The 19,309-nt window shown below is 41.3% G+C and overlaps 1 protein-coding gene across 5 annotated transcripts in view; it reads right to left on the reverse strand.

The window, feature by feature from the left end:
• The window catches only part of OSBPL3 (oxysterol binding protein like 3), an 85,199-nt gene extending 66,151 nt beyond the window's left edge, over nucleotides 1-19,048 (reverse strand). For 3 of the 5 annotated variants that reach the window (XM_038126783.1, XM_038126784.1, XM_038126781.1), the window contains exon 1: nucleotides 18,813-19,048. The gene's annotated coding sequence lies outside the window, so the exon portion shown is untranslated. Of the gene's footprint in view, nucleotides 1-6,880; nucleotides 7,013-18,812 lie in introns of all 5 variants that reach the window. The other 2 variants (XM_038126782.1, XM_038126785.1) reach the window with 2 other exon arrangements.
• Between the last annotated feature and the right edge of the window lie 261 nt (nucleotides 19,049-19,309).

Below are 19,309 nucleotides of genomic sequence, written 5' to 3' on the forward strand. Positions count from 1 at the left end.
AAATCAGATGAGAAATAAAACTTCCTGCTGCATTGTCCTTTCATACTTGAGAAGAACAAGGGAAGTAACAAGTAGGATATATGAATAGCTAAAAATTTTTCTGCCTTGATTTTTGTGTATTGTCCCCTCCCAAAATATTTCCCTAAAATGCAGTACCTACAGCTGACATTTTTCTGAAAGATATGCATTAAAAATTCAGGTTACCCACATTCTCCCACATAATTGAGCAAGTTGAGTTTTAGTCTACTAATACAGTGTGAGAGCAATGTATTTTGTAACAGAAACCCTTCTTGCTCCAAAGATGCAGAACTCTGCACAAGTGTGTAACACTACTGAGGCTGTGGGGAACCCACCCAAACATCTTGTCAGCACAAAAACAAGAAAGAAGAATCCTGAACAGAAATAGATGCCGGGGCACTGCTCTTTACAAACTTGTAACATTATTCAGCCATTGCTTTGAAGCAACTAACACAGGGCTTTGATGTTTAGTCAAATGCACCTTTCCTGAAGACCATCCAATTTTACAGTTTTAGCAGCCTGCAAGACTCCTCTGTACAACATGAACACTACCAAAAAGAAATTATGACAAAGTTTAACATGCTCCATTTGAGCTAAAAAGGAACAATGGTTTAGTATGCCTTTATATTCATGGACTGCATGGTCCTTCATTCCAATTATTAGATTTGAATTTCTATTGCCCCGAGGAAGTTCCCATATCAGCTTGATGATAAATTTTCCAAAAGTCTGCAATCAATCAGCCCCAGACAAACCAGTGTCTGACTACCACAGACTGTTTATAATAACTAGCACATTGTTAAGCTTTCTCTGAGGCTTTCCTGATATTTCTTCAAAATCAGAACGAGAAGCAGAGAATCCTTCAAATTACTTGTGACAACAGTTTTGAATTTGGATTACTGTTACAATTTAATTTTTTCTTAGCTATTACTTCTACATGCTGTCAGACTACAGCTTTAATTCAGTAATGAAATTAAATTCCTCTGCATTTCTTGAATTGACATTACTGCCCTTATTTAATATTGGTCTTACAGTCTTAGCATATTTTCCAAGGAAAAAGGAAATTCTTTTCACTGTTTTCCACTCACAGTTTTGAGCTATCGTTTTGCCTTCTCCTATCAGCTGTCTATATTCAAGATCTCCTAATTTCACATTTTACGCTCAATTTCTTGCTTCTTCTATATCAATTCCTAATAATGCCACTGTCCCCATCTGGTTTGCAGTTTAAATATCTGTGATTTAATTTTAGGATATTTCAACACATGAACTTGCATATTTTTAATCATCTAAGTATTAAGGGTGGAAGTTTTTAAAATTAGAGTAAGAAAGAACACTTGATGTGTTAAATTTGATATTTTTGATTAATCTAAGGTGCTTTCATTGTACTGCCTTTTAAGATTAGAGTCCTAAAATAGCTATTAATATAAAAGCCTATTGACATTTTTAGCCTGTAGGAACATGCAGTGGGCAGAGGCAGCTGAAATAACAACATATTTGAGCGATGAACCAGCTTTATGATTTTATTACTCAGACTTTCCTAAATCTATTGCTGGCATTTTTCCCAGTAACTCAAAATTTAAGCTGTTCTACATTTGAAACTTCCAACTAATCATATATTAAAAACTTCTCACAGTTAAGGCAACAGAATAACCTTATAAAAAGCCTTCAAAAAAAAACCCCAACAAGCTAGATCTGAAAAATTTGTGCCTTTAATTCTCTGTGATATTTTCATGAACACTGTAAGAAAAACAGAAAAAAAAAAATTATCTGATACACGTTACAAAGTACTATGTTAGTTACTAGGAGTATATTACATATCATATTGAAGTAACAGGGTCCCTAGAAGGACCCTAAAGGAAAGTGACAGATATAAGGAGACACAGCCTAAGTATCCTTCACTGGGCACCTTAGGCCATCAGCAGCTCAGGAAGCCAAGGTACCAACAACTTATTCACCCCATAAAGCCGAGGGATGCCTTTGCTGTTCCACAATCTTTCCACATTTTTGCATAGACATCAAGTTTTCCTTCTCCCAAAATGAAATTTCCCCAACAGTTTGCTGGTTGAAAAAAGGCTCCTTGTTCCCCCTTGGTCCCCAAACTACTGTACTCAAGAGATCTCTTCTGACCAGTGAGCATATAGAAGCACTCCTATGATTTTGTTTCTGAATAATTTGCAACACGGGTACACAAATTCTAAAACCATCTGGGAAATCCAGATCAGCTTAATGCATTGTTGATTGATTGTTAACTTTTTCTGTGTCCGTGTAATAAAAAAGTAGCTCACAGTTGTACAGACATGCTCAAGAACATCAGACCAGAAAAACTCTAGAGCCTGATGCACTGGAATAGAAGGACAAACTGAGCAACAAACATGTCTCGCAGAGGATGACTCTAGACCATGTGAGCATCACAGAGGGATGTTCATTTAATGCAGAATGGAGAAAATTAATTATTTGGTACCCAAGGGGAAAAGAGAATGAACATGCAATAAGTGACCTTTTAACAAATCTACAGCAATTAATTAAGATGGTTTGTACTGTATTAGTCCTAAGGAAGGACTAATACTTCTAACTGTTTCCAGGAGAGCCTACCAGGAGTGTAACAAAGACTCAGTCTGGCAATAGACTGCAATTTGGTGTAAGTCTGCATCAAGAAGAACTGGGCCCTTGGGGAGGAACCAGCCAATTCTCTCCCTTCTCAAAGTTAGCCATTTATCCCTGCAGCAAGTTCTCCTAAAGCCGGTAGCAACATGACTACAGAGAGAAATTAGAGTGGAAATTTAATTCCATTAATAACTGAAGAAGGGCAAAGCCAAATTTTTAACCACAGTGTTTGCAGAGTCGTTTCCCTGCACCAACATGCTGCAAGCATAAAGATGATGAAAAGAGCAAACCAGGCATCTGCTGACTGGAGGGTGGAGCAGAGCTACCTCTTTCAAAAGAAACATGAGACTACAGGGTTTACACTGAAAATGGAAGTAGAAACAAAGTGGGAACAGTAAGCAAGCAAATAACTTCTCCAGAACAACCTGCACCAGAGACACCTTCTAAAATGCATAGTTTAATGAATGTAAGCAAAAGTTAACAGTAATGCCAAGTCTGACTGAAACCAAACATTAAAATCTTACTGTTTGCCTGATGGATAAGCTAATCTCAAGTGTCATTCATTATACAGTGCTAGCTTTAATTGCTCCCAGCTAAATATAGCTTTCAGAATTTAACAGCTCCCCCAGCTTTTCTGGGGACAGCTTTTCTGTCTTTCAAGGAGGAAAGAATCTTCTTGTTAGAAAAAGCACCCAGGCATACACAGTGGCATGTTAGCACAGCAAAGCAGGAAGCAAGCCATTAACATGATTACATTAGGCTCCAACACTCATTCAGAACTCCTGTTTTTCGTGAGACCAAATGTTTCCCTGTTCCACCACTCTGCTTCCAGTTACAGCAGGTGATGGAAGCACAGATACCTTTCCAAACTAAACCATTTTGCTGCTTTATTAGCAGACTGTAAATCTTGCTCGCCCTCTGCTTCCAGTCAAAGATGATGCCTTTGCCAGCAAGCTGCCGTGGTGCCCACACACTTCTTCCTGTGCCACCTCACTGGGCACCACAGGGCAGGAAGAGGAGCAAGGCTGCACACTCATACACAGCCTGCCCCTTCCCTGCAGCCACTGGATTGGCACAGCTTACATGAGAGGGTCCAAAATCTGCTGGAACAGCTGAGACTGCAGCACTCTGATAAAGGCATGAAACAAATTCTCTCTTCTGCCTTCTAATACCCAGTAAAGATCTCAAAAAATGTAATGAAAAGTTCCATATAGCAAGCTTCATTTTCCCCTCTCCAAGCTGATAACGGGTTTCACTCAGAAAATTTGGCTGACAGCTAGAAATGTGTTCTATGAATTCAGCATTTCTGCTCACCTTCATTTTAGAGGTCATTATGTAATTAAAGTGCTCACAGTTTTTCTACAATCCATGGAGTTAAATTAAAAGTAACCACTGCTGCAATGACAAGTCATCCCACTTCCCCTCAGGCCAGAACTCCAAACTTTGTTCTCTCCCCTCCAAACCATCGTCTGACCATCTTCCTATTTTCTTTCTGGCTTCATCCATCCCCTTCTCCTTTACTGAGTGAGGAAAAGAAGCCGTAAGTATTTTCCATAAGTAGCATTATGGAAAATAAAGTATTTACCAGACCATATGAATCACCAAACGTCACATTACCTGGCCCTTCACTTGAGCTGTAAAACTCCAGGACTGGCTGTGTTAGAGCTGTGCAAGCACTTTAGAAACACTGCCTGGAGGGCTGCCAAGAAGTACCTACTACACTGAACAAGACCAAAGGTAGCATGCCACTGATTTTCTGCCCTCTGACCTACCATTTCTGAGGTACAGACCAGGCTGAATAGAACAGGTTAAAGGAACTATGTCTGTTTGCTGTTTAGGAGAGGTTTTAAAGTGAGCCTCCTGACATGTTGCCTCCACGACGCTGTTCTGCACTGGGAAATCTGTGCTCTACTGCAAGCTGAGCTGCCCCAGAGCAGAAAGGCTCCCTACTGTCAATGCAGGCACAGACTTCATTTACCAACCTCTGGAAAAGCACAGAATCATGGCACTAAGATTCTTCCTCCTGAAGTAACAAATCAAAGTGTGGATAAATAGCATCAAAAACGGGGGGGGGGGGGGGGGGGGGGGGAAGTACTGAAGGCACTTTGTATACTAGATCTGGCTACTTTTAGAGAACACGTTTTTATTTTAGAACTCTGCCTATCACAACAGACTATTTGGAACAAATGAAGGTTAAAAAAATCCCAAAGTGTACAAAACATCACACATGTGCTGTGGATAAATATAGTCTTAGAGCAGCTCTGTGTTAGCTGCCATGAATCAGAGTTCAGTGCCCCAGAACTCCATGGGGCTCGTCCGAGCTGAGCTGTTCCGCTCTCAGGCAGCAGCAACCAGACAGAGGCAGGGCAGGCAGCCTGGCAGCCAGGGCTGCGCAAGTCCTGAGCACCAAACAGCCTCTCCCCACACCTGAAACCACCATGTGAGGTGCGGTGAGCAGGGACACACCACACGCTGCCTTTTAAGAAAAAAAAGGCGACAAAGCCACGCAAGCGAAAGGAGGGAGGAACAGAGGAGATCAGCCAACGCAACTGCAGCATCAGACCGGAAAGAAAGCATGCAGCTACGGTGGACAGACACACAATGCTTCTAAATCTGGATCTGGGGATTAGCAGGACAGAAAAGATACTGCAAAAAGGTAATTTCTTTTCTCATCATCTGTAATATTGAAGAGATTTTGCTCTCCTATCCGAAACTGGAACATCTACAGTGTAACTCCTTCCCCTCTTAAGAGTCACGTGCACATAAAAAAAAGCCACCAAAAAAAAAAAAGGTATTATCAGCCTCAGGTCAGGACAATTGTGGCCTAAATATTCACAAAACTGTCATGAAAGCATTAATTCAAAAGCAATTATGTTGAAACAACAAGATCCATCAGAGTAAATATATAACATCCGCCAGAATAAATAAATACCATCCTGCAGAAGCTTCAAACTAATCACAGTAAGTTTATCCAGAGACATTTTCTTGAACAAAAAAGAAAGAAAAAAAAAACCTAACATATGTGACCAGTCAAGATGTTGACAAATTTCAGAATCTATTTATTTACCAGATGACCAGATGTTTTCCTCTGCATCTGATGACCTGCAAATTTGCCTTAGCTGTAGCAATAGCAATAAACCTTGGCAACAGCTACTACTGTATTTGTGACTGAAAGAAAATGACATATAATAATTTTCAGTTAATTACTTATACTCACCTAAACGCAACATGAGGTGTTTTCTATGTTCATAAATTATAAAAAATCACATTTAAGTATTTAAGTGAACAGTTTCACATATATTGGCTTTCCCCTTCTCCCTTGCTCTTTATGTATTTCCCTGCTGATTCAAAGCTATATTCTATCTGGGTGTACAAGGTTACTTAAGGAGGGGGGACAGACTCTAGAGATTATCTTTATGGCAGGACTTCAAACAATTGATCCAGCCATATCTCAAGAGACTTGATAAAGAGGCATTAAAATAATGAGCAGAGAGAAAGATGGGTGAAACATTTCAGCATTTCAGAGTCACTCAGCAGGGCTCTCCTGCTCAAGGACTCTCAGTTATGAGACAAGGACACTGACCATGAAGGGTGAGGTGACACACCCAGGGAGGAGTTACAGATGAAAATGAGAAGTGAGAGTTGTTGGGCACCCACACAACCTCCACATCCAACCTCGATGCACAAGTGAAGGAAAATGAGAATGTGACCAAGAAGGACTCTTATCTCTGATTGTTTGATAAAGGGCTGAAAGTCCTAGCACAGATTAGAACAGGGTTCAGGCAGACAAGCAGTCTGCCTGGGTAAACAGGCATGACGAGATAAAACACTCTAAAGCATTTGTGTACTTACAAAAAAAGAGGCCTCCTGTACAAAACTAATGCACCTGAATTAAATGCAAGATTAAATATCATAGGGACAACAGCATCTTAGTGGCTAGAACACAACGAAATGCATATACTATTCCAAAAAAAGCCCATACAGGTAGGGGGTGTTCAAATATACACCACTTAATATTGTGACAGATTTAAAAAAAAACAAAACACCCCAAATGCACCATTGCAAAAGAACTTACAGAAACTGACTGAGTGAAAACAAAAATAAAAAACACCAAACCAAAACCAACCACCCTTAAAAAGGACAGCCTTGCTCAGAGTCTGCAGTAGATTCAAAGAAACCAGCATTGCTACAGACTTTATTTTATTAGAATGAAAAATATCCCAGTGATTTGAGCATTACAAGAGATTAACTTATGACTCACATGAAGTTTAAAGTAGTCATGTAGATTGAGGAGTTCAGACTCTCTAAACTGAAAATGCTGAGTTGCTGCTTCATTAAATGTGCATAAACAAATCTGGAAACACCTCATGGGATGCAGCATGCAGCCGACAACCTGAAAGATGAAACAGCCCCAACGAGATAAGCACTTCACCACAGCTCCCAAAAGGTAGAGAACAAGTTGATTAAAGAAGTTGCACCTCAGATGTTAAAATACAGGAATAAAGGAATAACTTCAAAAAATTATTTAAAAGGTATTAGAAACTAAATTCTTCAACACCTCATAGAAACTATATGAAGTAGTAACCTGGAAGAGAAGATTTCTTAGTAAAGAAAAATATAGGATATTGACTATGAAACAGACCTGGAAACTACCAAAACCAGCATGAAATTAAAAGTAACATCTTGAGCACGTTTTAAAAAAAAACAGATGAAACCCTACAGATTTCTGAAAAAAGGCAGATAAATTGTGCATAGAGTTGCAAATAAAACTTTGATGTATTCTCAAGCTTTTGTGTCTACTTCACCTTGAGCCAATGAAATAATTTAAAACCTACAATCTATATTTCTAAAGCAGACAAAAAAGCCCAGTTGGAGATATCCTCTGATGCCAGGACAACAAACAGAATACGTGGCTTTAGAGTTGAACCTGATGGGAGAAAAGTAAAAAGACATCAGCTCTACTACAATCAGTACCTTGCAGTCAATAGTAACAGAGGAACTTTTTACAGAAAGTTAAAAACAGGCAGGAGAAATCTTAGATCACATCTGGACTCGACAACAGCTGCAAAAGCTGCAACAGCTGACAACAGTTTTTAAAAAAAGTTGGCAAGGATCTTATTTGGTAGAAGAATTGCAAAGTGACTGACTGGCCACAGACAATAAAAAATTATCAGGCTCGACATGGATCACCAGAAGAAGTTGCCAAGAATTATCTTGGAGGTAGTTTTATTTATTAGTCCTACTACTGGCAGGGGAATTGGGGTGTCTACTAAAAGTTCCTGCTGACAAAAGGTATAGAGGCACATCTGATGCACTGAACAACTAGGACACCAGGTGAGAGGAGCCACATGAACAGAAGCAGTGACAGGGAATGCAGTTTGTCAGCCCTGGAGGCAAGGTCAGGGTCCAAGGACTAAGCCAAGCACAAGTTCTGCTGAGACAGTGGGAAGTGACCAAGGAGAGGAAGGCACTCACTTGCATGGAATCCTTGTCTGACCAACTCATTACCAAATTAATGAAGGTACGAAAAGAGAAAAGAGCTACCCATTACATAAATCAAGGCATTTCCTACAGAACCGTGTAGGTAAACATCAAAAAAAGGCACTGCCAATATCTAATCCGGTCAGAAAATTTAAAAATAGCACCTAAGACACAGGTGAGATATATGTAAGTTTATGCAAGGACGATTGACAGCATAATATTGTTCTGAAATGAGTACCATGAGCATATCTAATCAGCCATATCACAAGATTCTCTGCATCTCTTCAAGTCTAAATGCAAGTCTCCTAAACTGACTGGGGGAAAGAGTCTCCCCTACACAAACAGAGAGAAAACTGCTTTACAAAGGGTGCAAATGCTCTCATGAATACCAAGAGAAAATACCAATTTTATCCAACTGGACATACAAGCTGGTTTTAGCCAGAATCCTGGAATAAAGTTTTAGTCGAAACACGTAAGCTTTGAAATAATTTATTAATGAGACAAGCTTTGACTATTTTAGGATGCTTAGGAACTTCACAAAAGGGAATATACAAATGCATTGACTGCAACAAATACTGAACATGAGAATCCAGGAACTCTCTTCCAGTTGTATTATGTGCCAGTACAGCCACCTTCAGCAAGGAAGTCTTTATACATCACTTGCCAATGTTATTATCACTGATTTAATCTGGGATGAAAACTGACCTTGACTTATTGTCTTAGGTTTCCATTAATAAAAAGAAATTACTCCATCTTTACTCACCTACATGTATTTCTTCTGTGCAAAGTTTTTGTGCGTCTTTATGGGGTTTTTTTAAGGAATATAATTTTTTTAAGTGGCAGATCAAGGAAACGGTATGTTTTAGAACCTATGTTTAGGCTACCAGTAATAGGTGGCTTCAATTACATCAATTCTGACAATGAAAGTTATGCATATTTTCTTCTTGATTTGATGTCAATGGTTTGCCTGTCCTTGCCTTTCCAAAGACAACTGCACTCCCCAGACACAGAGAAGCAAGCACTTCAGAATCTCAATGCAAGGAGGAAGTAGGAGATTATAGAACAATTCCCTTCTTCAAAGTCAATCCAAGCACAAATCTAACCCATCTATGCCTTGCAATTTTTTTTGCACTCCTCCTCCATTTCACAAAGCATTTTTGCATGCAAATGTGTCAGTGGCATTCAAAGACTGGGCAAAACAGCTTCTTAAGATGACTTGGCTGTATTTACTGAAAACACCCTCATGATTTTCAAGGGCCAAAAAAACCCACAAGGAAATAAAAAAGCAGTTGGCAAACCAGAATCAAAAGAGAAGATTTAAGTTTTGTACATTAATATTTAAGAAAAAACAGAAAATCCTGTTTCCCTGCCCTTCATTCCTAGTTTCATTACTGAATACCACCATTCCTCTCAGCTTTAAGTGCATTATGCTGGGCTAATGTAAGACATGATTTTATCAATAAATTTATGTACAACAAATGCACAGCCTATACCATTTCTCTTCTTAAGACATCACAAGGTAGATCAAGAAGCAATGCACTTGCAGAGTGTTGAGTAATGATATTAAGAAAGAAAATCCCTCAAGAATTCTAGTTCTGCAAGATGTGAGTGCTGGGAGACAGGCCACAGTGAGAAAGGCATCACATCTTTCTAACGGTCAAGAGACAAACTTATTTTCTTTTTAGCTCAGAACATAAAATTCACTAAACAGCAAGGAAAGATGATCCTTTTGTAGAAGGCCTCTGGAGACTGAACCACTATTTAAATTTGAGCAAACAACTCTCATCCTGCACTGAACAGAAGGGTGTGTTTATGCTAACCATGCATTCTAGTCATATTAAAGTAAATAATACAAACTCACTTGACAAGGAGTGTTTGGTAGTTCGATGTGACCTGTCATGTCTGGAATGCCAGGACTGAAATGGCATCCACGGTTAGGAAAACACCAATGTTTTCAAACGCTGAGCTGTGCCCCAGAAACCAAGATTTCCCAAGCCTCTTCAAATAGGAAGCTGTTATCTCCCAAAGTGAGAACAGTCACTTGGTGTCACTGAGATACAGCCACTGTTCTAGCACCAAATTACTACGAGATGAAGAAATCCACTTCTTTAAAAACAGAGGTGGCTGACACTACAGCCAGAAATAAATGGGAAGTTGCATTTTCCCTACTCAGCTTATCAAAGTAATCAACTAGGACTAAAAGCAGATTATTAAACTTTTCTCATGGAAACAATTACTTGCATGCATTTAAAAATGCTCAATGGTGTCCCATTACTTGAAACCTGATCTTTTAAAATGTAATTTTATCTGCAAGGGATATTCAGTACACCAACAATTGCACACACATGACATGGCAGGAGGAAGTGATATTGTATACTTAAGTGTTCTGGCAATAAAGGAAAAAAAGAAGAATTTATAAACCACACTTATCAAATATGCCATTTTGTCAAAGGCCAACATTACTTCCTTTTTTTTCTTTCAAAAACAAGCAAACAAACAGCCAGTGTCATCAGTGAAAGTGTTATCCTGGCAATGGCTCTGCTGTTGATTTTCAAGTGCAAGCGTTGATCCCGCTGAACTTCAAGTAGTAAAGTACAACACAGTATTACACACAGGAAAATAAGCTGTACAATTGTGTCCATGTGTCGAAAGAAGACTATGATTCAGCCATCCTGTGGAAAATTCTAATGTCTTATCTCTGAATCTGAGGTTCCATATTTATTCAGTGAGTAAAAAAACATGATTTCAGCAAAGCAATTGTATTCTTGTTCTAAGAAATAGAATGTTAGAAAAGCTTGTTTCAACAAAACAAACTGGCTATCAGCTAAAAGGCAAGAACTTACTTTATCCACAGTAGCACTTCCCTCCCTCAGCAAGTTCTCCTTCCTCAACAACTTGATACTCTCTAAGCACTGGGAGATATTTAATAAGTGAGCCTTAGTTTCATAAGGTTTATAAAGTTATAATTATGAGTGCTTCTGGTTCAATGTCTCACAGTTCAAACTGGTGGATTTGAAAGACAGCAAGAAATCTGCGAGTGAACTCACTGATATACCTTTTTATTTTCCTTTTTAAACAACAGGAAAGAATGAATGTGTTTTATACTTCCTGAATTTCAGCAGCTGTGGCAGTAGTGTAAGAACTATGAATTGTTAACTTCCTAGTTAGGTCACTCAGTAAAACAATATCAGTGCCATTCAGTTAAGGAAGACAAGAATCAATCATAATACTTTGGCTCAATATTTTTGGCATAGAAATTTTCCTGGAATCTAAGCCCAGCTGGCTGCTTTCTCAGCCTAGAAGTGGTACAGATACCACAGTTGCAGGCAAATGAGGGTCCATGATATATCTTTGTTGTCCATCATTCTATTCACTAAATAGTACTTGTTGACACTAGTAAGAGCACACCTACTGAATTCACATATTAAAAATCAGTATCTTTCTTGCCAAGACATGACAAAATCCTGCAGACCAACACCTAAACTGTTTTCCTTCCATTGTTTGACCTTAATCAGAAAGCAAACAAGAAATATTAACTCCTTTTTCCTAACACGGTTGTTAGAGTTCAGTAACAGGACGAGATCTAGCAGAGATTGTCCTCTCTTCATACACATAGTGCTGTTACTTGACTTCAGTATCAAGCAAATTAGAAAACCCCAGTAGCTCTAGCTCTTTTCAAAACTCAAATTGTCTCAGACATCACCAACCCTCCACAGGAAGCCTACTCCAACAATGGATACACCCTGCTGTATGAGGGATGACCTCTACCCCAACCACAAGGGTGCTTATTGACTTTAAGGCACAGCCAAGACCAGGAAAAACACCAAGACTCTGGCTGGCTTTTAAAAATTAATTTGTTCGTCTAAGATTTTGAAGAGCAGAATTGCACCACACGGAGCTTCAAAATACCCTCTAAAATTATCACAGAATGGTTCAAGTTGGAAGGGACCCCTCCCAGTTGGAGGGCATCTGATCCAACCCCCAACTCAAGCAGAATCACCTGAAACATGTTATCCAGGATCACATCCAGAAAGCTATTGAGTACCTCCAAGGAGGGAGACTGCATCTTCTTTGGGCAACCTGTGCCAGTGCTCAGCCACCCTCCTTTTCAGTGAAGGAAAAACGTCCTGATGTTCAGATGGAACCTCCCCTGCTTCTATGCCCATTGTCTCTGGTCCTCTCCCACATCTTAATAAGTGACAAAGCCATTATCAGAATGCTTTTTTTTTTTAAGGAAATAAGGAAACTGAACATGGCTGTTCTGAATAATTCAGCTAACTCTATTTAACAGTAACAGCAAGTGAGATGGAGTTCCGACAAGTTCCCAGGTAGACCACAGAGCCCTATGAATTACTCTTATTAGAAAAAAAAAAAAAAAAAAAAAAAAAGTTAGGGAGAAGCCTTCTCTTCAGGCATAGTCTTAACGCCTTTTCATTTTTTTTTTGTTCCTTTATTCCAATATTGCTTATTTAACAAGCAAATGCCTTCAATCTTTCAGCAAAAAATGTCAGCTCCAAACAGCCTGATGCATTCTAGATGGCCTACCTTCTCTGAAGGTGGTGAATCGTTGCTAAAAAGATGGACCTGCTACCTAAATGGCTGCAGAGTTCCCATGAACTAAGAGCTCACGTGCCTCTATGCAGCACAGACACAGAGACATGCAATTAAAGGGGAAAACCCCACACAGCTACCAAACTGTGGAAAGGCATCTCTCAGCAAGTACCAGCCTGCCTTCCTTTGGCAAGCAGCAAGGTATCAGGGAGTGAACGTGAGAGAGCCACCACAAACTCCTAACCACAGTCATCTTGAACTAGCAGAGACTCAGTAGCCCACTTCCTTTGGAGCTCACTTCATCTGCTCCCAAACACACAGAACATAATCGCTTGCCTGTCTTCAGGATCGCTGCTGCTACTGATGATTTACACATTGTTATTTTAAATCAGTCAAGCACTACCACAGAAGATTAACAGACACTTGCTGTTTCCTTTTTTAAGGTATACGAGACTGTCAGTGACTGAATCACGTTCATAGTGAAACTTCCTCCCTTCCTCCCATCACAAATTGCACTTGAATTCAGATTTTATGCTGTCAAAGCTTTGTAGGGCATCTCAGCGCTCGTATTTGCCACAAGCAAGAGATATTGAAAAATGATAGAATCATTCACCCTCCTTCAGAACACAGTATTTTATCAGGCTGTTAAACAAACTTCTTCTCTGGCAGCACAGTTACAGCCAATGTAGTCTCAGCTGCCAGTGTGAGCAAGATGCATTCCACATCATATTCAGGGCAGATGCCATGGTTATGCCTCACAGCCTGAAGTAGCACCAGAACCTTTTTGACAGAAACACTTAGCAAGACTGGTCTCAAAGTCTCACGTTGTCACTGCAAACAGGATAGAAAAAGTCCTGTAAAAATAAGAATTGCATATTTCACTTTAGCAACTACGAGCATAAACTAACTATCCCTCCTCAAGGCTATTTTTCTAGGCACGCTGACAAAGCAATTATCTTGGAGAAGAGGGAGATATTGCAACAAAATGTTTTTAACATACGTGACTGGCAAGATGGAAGAAAGTAGTACCAGAGACCTATATCCTGTCCTGCTCACATGAAAACTTGAAGGGCAGGGCTTGACCTTCTGTACCAAGCAGAATTAACAGTGACACAGATGGGCTTGTGCACTGAGAAGGATAAAGTCTCCAGCACACATGGTTCTCTCCCTGATTGCCAGGCTGTTCAGAAATTGTCTCTCCAGGGGTTTCAGCTACTCTCTGGGCAGAGAGTACATGGGAGGCAAATGGAGTATATCCACGCAGCTGCTCCCTATCAGAACCATGAACACCAGGAGCTTCATTCATTTTCACCAACAACTATATGAAAGTGGAACAGACTAAAATTGGAACAGTAAAAAAAGTGTTCACTATGACTAGGAAAAGCCTCCAGAATCGCGAGAGTAAGTGGCATCAGATAAGAGAGAAGTGACCTAAAAGTGACCTGACTGGCACAAGAGATAGGAGATTACAGTTGTGATAACAGATTCAGCAGTATCATCATTAGCAATAATTAAAGAATTAGCTGCAACTAAGAAAAGTATAGGAGAAGAGTATGACTACATTCAGTGAGGGAAATATTTCAGATTTTTACCCTGAAAACATTAATCAAAGGATACATAGAATGGCCAGAAGGTCCAATACTTTTTTTTTTCCTAATGATAATAAAAAAGTCACTACTGAAATTCAATAGATACCACTACAGTAAATGCAGAAACACAAATAAGGATGAATTTCTCACCTTTACTGCTTTGTATTGTTATTGCCTTTGTTCTAAGTACAACAATTACACACATCTGCTGCATGACAACTGTAGCACCAGGTACTACCATGGTTTTGCTATGATTTTTTTTCAGGATTAAGTTCAACTAGCATGGAGGCAGAATCTGAAGATTCTGAATTGAAGATTCAATTTAAAAATTGCTAATATGTAAATATGAATCAAAAGAAAAATGTCATTAATTCTCAGCCTATGCATTACATTGGAAAGCAGAGGAAAGGGAGATTTGTTTGCACACTCCTGTTAATATAATTGCCAAAGAAAATGTTCAGAAGGAAATATTTAAGTGTTGACATGGCAGCAGCTGTGTTTGCCAAACTAAATATGATTCAGGTATCAAACCCCATGATTTAAAGACTAGAGAGGAAATGTTTGGTTCAGGTACTCGTAGTTTAACAGCTGGACTTGAAAATGACAAATCTAAAACCACAGATGTCTAAAACCACACACACGTCATGGCTGCACAAGGAATGCAGAGCTTGCCTAGTATACTTTTCAATGACTTCAAAGGACAAGTTTTCACATTCAGTCTAAGCAGTTATAATATTGACAAATAACAGAGACACATAAAACATCCTATCTGCAGCCTTTCTCCTGTGACTTACCAGATGCTATTAGACAGCCACTATCTTTATGTCAGGATGTCTGTCTCACAGCCAGATGTACAATTATTTAGTTTAGAGATTTCTCTAAGAGCTAGATGCACATAGCAACTCTCTATGTACTCCCTAAGCTTAGGGCTTAGACAACAGTGAAAGTCAGTTCTCTCTCTTTGTTCCTCCTGTTGCACATGACAGGGATTCCTGTCAAGTCTTGCTTATCAGTACGTACTTTCCACAATTCAAGGGGCATGTCTAGAATAGCCTGCATTCAAAGACTGAGAATCATTAGCAAATAGCAAACAGACATTGCAAAAACTGCTCAGCACCTGCCAGATTGAAAGCAGCTCAACTCTATTTCTTTACTTTCATGGTTAACATCATGGAGTGCCCAGACACTGAAATAGGATTAGGCCCTGCTGCGCTCAGTGCCTCACACCAACACGTGACTTCTACCCTAAGGAGCTTGCACTGAGTCAGGCACACCAGACAGGCAGGACAGTAGAAGCTGAGCCGCAATGGCCAAGTACATTTCCCAGTTTCAGCTAGCATTCCTAGAGTCCTCGCTGCTTTTAGTAGCAAGGCAGGTACCAGACTTGCCATTGAATTTGTATTTTAGAAAAAAATAAAACAAAACAAAACCCCCCCGAACAAACAAACAAACAAACCCAGCAGCCACAACAGCTCTGATCATTTAAAAATTATCTCAGTTGCAACAGCTGAACACAGAAAATCAGAAAGAATCTGTTCAAGTTTTCATTTTCTTCCCCAGCTCAGGCTGTCCTCAACTTTATTTTTAAATGTTTCAAGTGACTTGCAACAATGCGCATGAGCTTCATGCTGACAGAGTTCCAAAACCCCAGTGCTGTTCATTCATGTCCTAACTTCATATATAGTAGAGTCTATTTCTGAGCATATACCCTATGTGAAAGCCACAAACATCTTCAAGAACTCTGCACGAGTAACATGCTAAAACAGATTGAAAGAAGGAGTTACAGATATCCTGCCACCCAGGGTCAGACCCAGAGCTGTGCTTTTCTTAGCTATCATGACTACAACTTTACCTAGGCTATTATAGTCATTTGCATCAACACCCACATCACTCAACCTTGAAGGCAGACAGAAAACCTCCCTCTAAGGTAATTAGAAATTAACATGGAAGAGATACAATTTATGTTAGTAGAATAAAGACAAGTACCCACCCACAACAGGACAGAATGTTACAATAACCAAAGCCTCCTTGTCCTTCAGAAAAATGACAAACTTAAGCAATGAAATATGTATTTCAAGGCACAGTATTCAAGGACGTTGCACAAGTGACAGCTGCAGGAGCCTAAAAACAGTGTCTGCCCCCCAAAGTATAATGTTTGAACATAACCACTAATGCAGAAGACAGACATGCAAATCCAGCATCTCAAAGAGCAGAGCAGGGTAAATTTGGAAACATATTAGTCCCGGTCCAGAGAGTTGTTTGTCAGATCTCAGTGTATCTGCATCCTATTATCTGAAACTTGATACAGAAAAAAGCAATTAGATTCTCCTAGAAGTTTCTTTGCTACCTCAGTAGCAGTGCATCACAGTATCTATACCATAGCCTTTTACCAGCAAAACTCTGCTAATTCGGTAGGTCAAATCTTACCTGTACTGAAGTAGATTAAACTTAACAAGATCAAAATATGCTGATACAGATAGTACACTGCTCCTGACATCTAAAATACCCCATGCACAATAAGATACTCATTCTGCTGCCTCGTTCATCACTGCACAGTTTTGAAATGCACTTTGCAGCAAATCCAATTTAAATCTAAAACATATTAGTGCTTTAGATATGAATTAACTTTTCTATACACAGGCTTTTCTCATTTGGTAGCTAAGAGCACCATTTGCAGGAACCAAAGACTCAGCTTTACAATTAGAAACCATTAGGTCCGGGAAATGCCACGTTTGACTCTATTTTCTCCTCAGTATGTAACAAGATCTAGAGAATGCAACAAACACGGGAATTAAGCTGACACGGATCTGTTTATAATAGATGCGGTCTGAACAAAAGCCAATTCTTTACAACAATGTACACACATCTACTTAAAAAACCCAAATAAGGGTTTGTATAAAATACAGCATACTTACATTTGCAACAGTGAATGAGCTAGCCACACACAGAGTGTTGCAACAGGCAGACTCCAGCAGAGCCTTACCATCATTTCCTGTCCTTGGTGTACACACTAATAATTTCAGCACAACCACAACTGTTCAGTGCACACACAGAGAACATCTCCAACACCTAAAAGCCCCCTCCCACCTTTCCTGCAGGCAAACCCAGATCCTATACAAAATTATAAAAGACATGACATAAGTGGGCCTAATGCAATGTGCGGGGAAGGCAATATAAGAGTAAAGAGAAAGAGAATCAAGGCTTGTGAATGCTGTTGCTTTGAAAATGGATAGGAGCCACAATGGAAAACTAGTTAATCTATTATTCTATTAACTAGTTTAAATCTATTGGGAGTGCAGACTGGGGAGCATTATTTAAAGATTTCTTTTAAAAAGCATTTTAAACAATAAAGAAACAAAGCTCGCGAAAATTAAAACTGTCGCTACCCAGGGCTTTACAGAAAATGTGCATGAAAACACACGCTTTAAATACCCAAACCGGACTTACAAGCTCTGTTGAAATTAAGTAGAGTGAAACACTCTGAACTCTTATGAGTGAAACACTCTGAACTCTATGATTAATCGATGAAAGTCAAGGGATGAAGCAACTGTTCCCTTTGTCCCTTCTCAAGAAAACAGAGAAAGAAAAACACAGTTACCATCATTAGAGGCCTAGGACAAAAACATACGGCAGAAAATTACCTTACATTTACTAAATGTCCTCTTCTCCAGCTGTTCTAGATATCCTCCTAGTAAAAACTAAACAGTCTCAATGAAGAGTACTTGACTGTCACTGAACTGTGAAGTACTTTACACCAAACAGTTTTCAAATAATGGAGTATTTAAAAGCTCATATTGCCTAATTGGTCCTCAAATGGAAATTAAATCAACCTAGAAACAAGATGGACTTAATTAACCTATTTAAGATAGAGGCAAGAAATAATAATAATAATAATAATGGTGGCATTTTTTTCTTCCTTATTTTACATGAGCACAGAGAACCACAGACTGAGCAGAGATCGATGGCTTTGCAAACACGCCCAAGATTTCTGAAGTTCCACAGATTTCACAGCCAGCCGGCTGCCGGGCGATCCCCCAGAGCCTGCAGCCGCGGGGAGAGCTGCTCCAGCCCATCCCCGGGGCAGCGGCTGCCCGGCGCGTCCCGGCTCACCTGGAATTCGCTCCGGCTCGGTGCCACACGGAGCGCACCGGCAGGAAAATAAACCCCTCAGCAGCACCCTCCCGGAGCAGAGAAGGTGTCTTAAGTTGGCTGTCGCTCCTGAACAGCGTCGGGGGCTGTGACAGCGCGACCGGAGACCCCGAATGCCGCAGGAGGAGGCTGGAGGAGCTCGGCGGGATAAGGCGCTGCACCGGCAGCAGCCGCGGGCGCCCTCGCTGCCCGTCGGGCGTGAAAGGCGCTTGCCGGGCGCCAAAGCGACACTTTTCTCGCGTGCCGAGTTCGCCGGCTGCCGCCCCCGGCCCGCCCCGTCCCGCGGAGCCCCGGCTCGCACCGCAGCGCTCCAGCGAGGGGAGCGGCCCCCGCCGCCAGCCCCGCCGGGCTGCGCCCCCACCAGCCCGTCCCGTCCCGTCCCATCCCATCCCATCCCATCCCATCCTTAAGGCGGACACCCACCTGAGCTCCACACCTACGGCCGGCCGGGCGCTCCCGCCATAGCCCCCGGGCAGCGGCGCCCCGCAGGCAGGAGCGAGGAAGGAAGGAGGCTGGCAGGAGCGATAGCCAGCATAAAGGGCCGGTCCGGGTGAGCGCTCGCCCCGGCTGGCAGGGAACACCCACGAGCGGGACCGGCGGCGGGACCGCCGCGCTCGACTGACGGCCGCGCCGGCCAGCGGGAGGAGCCCGCGCTGCCCCGCCCCGCCGCCGCCCGGCCGGCGAGGGGGAGGAGGAGGAGGAGGAGGAGAAGGGGTGTTTCCATGACGTCACGGGCGGCGCCCGCGGACAGGTGGGGAGCGATCCCCGAGGGGACACGGGGACAGGAACCCTGGGCTAAGCCGCAGCTGAGCCCCCGAGCCCGCCTGAAGCAGCTGGGGCTGGGCGGGCAGCGGGCACGGCAGGGCAGGGCAGGCGCGGAGCTGATCCTGCAGCCACCCGGAGGGAGCCTCGGGAGCGAT

The sequence above is a fragment of the Motacilla alba genome, chromosome 2, assembly GCF_015832195.1.
Source record: "Motacilla alba alba isolate MOTALB_02 chromosome 2, Motacilla_alba_V1.0_pri, whole genome shotgun sequence".
NCBI lineage: Eukaryota > Metazoa > Chordata > Aves > Passeriformes > Motacillidae > Motacilla > Motacilla alba.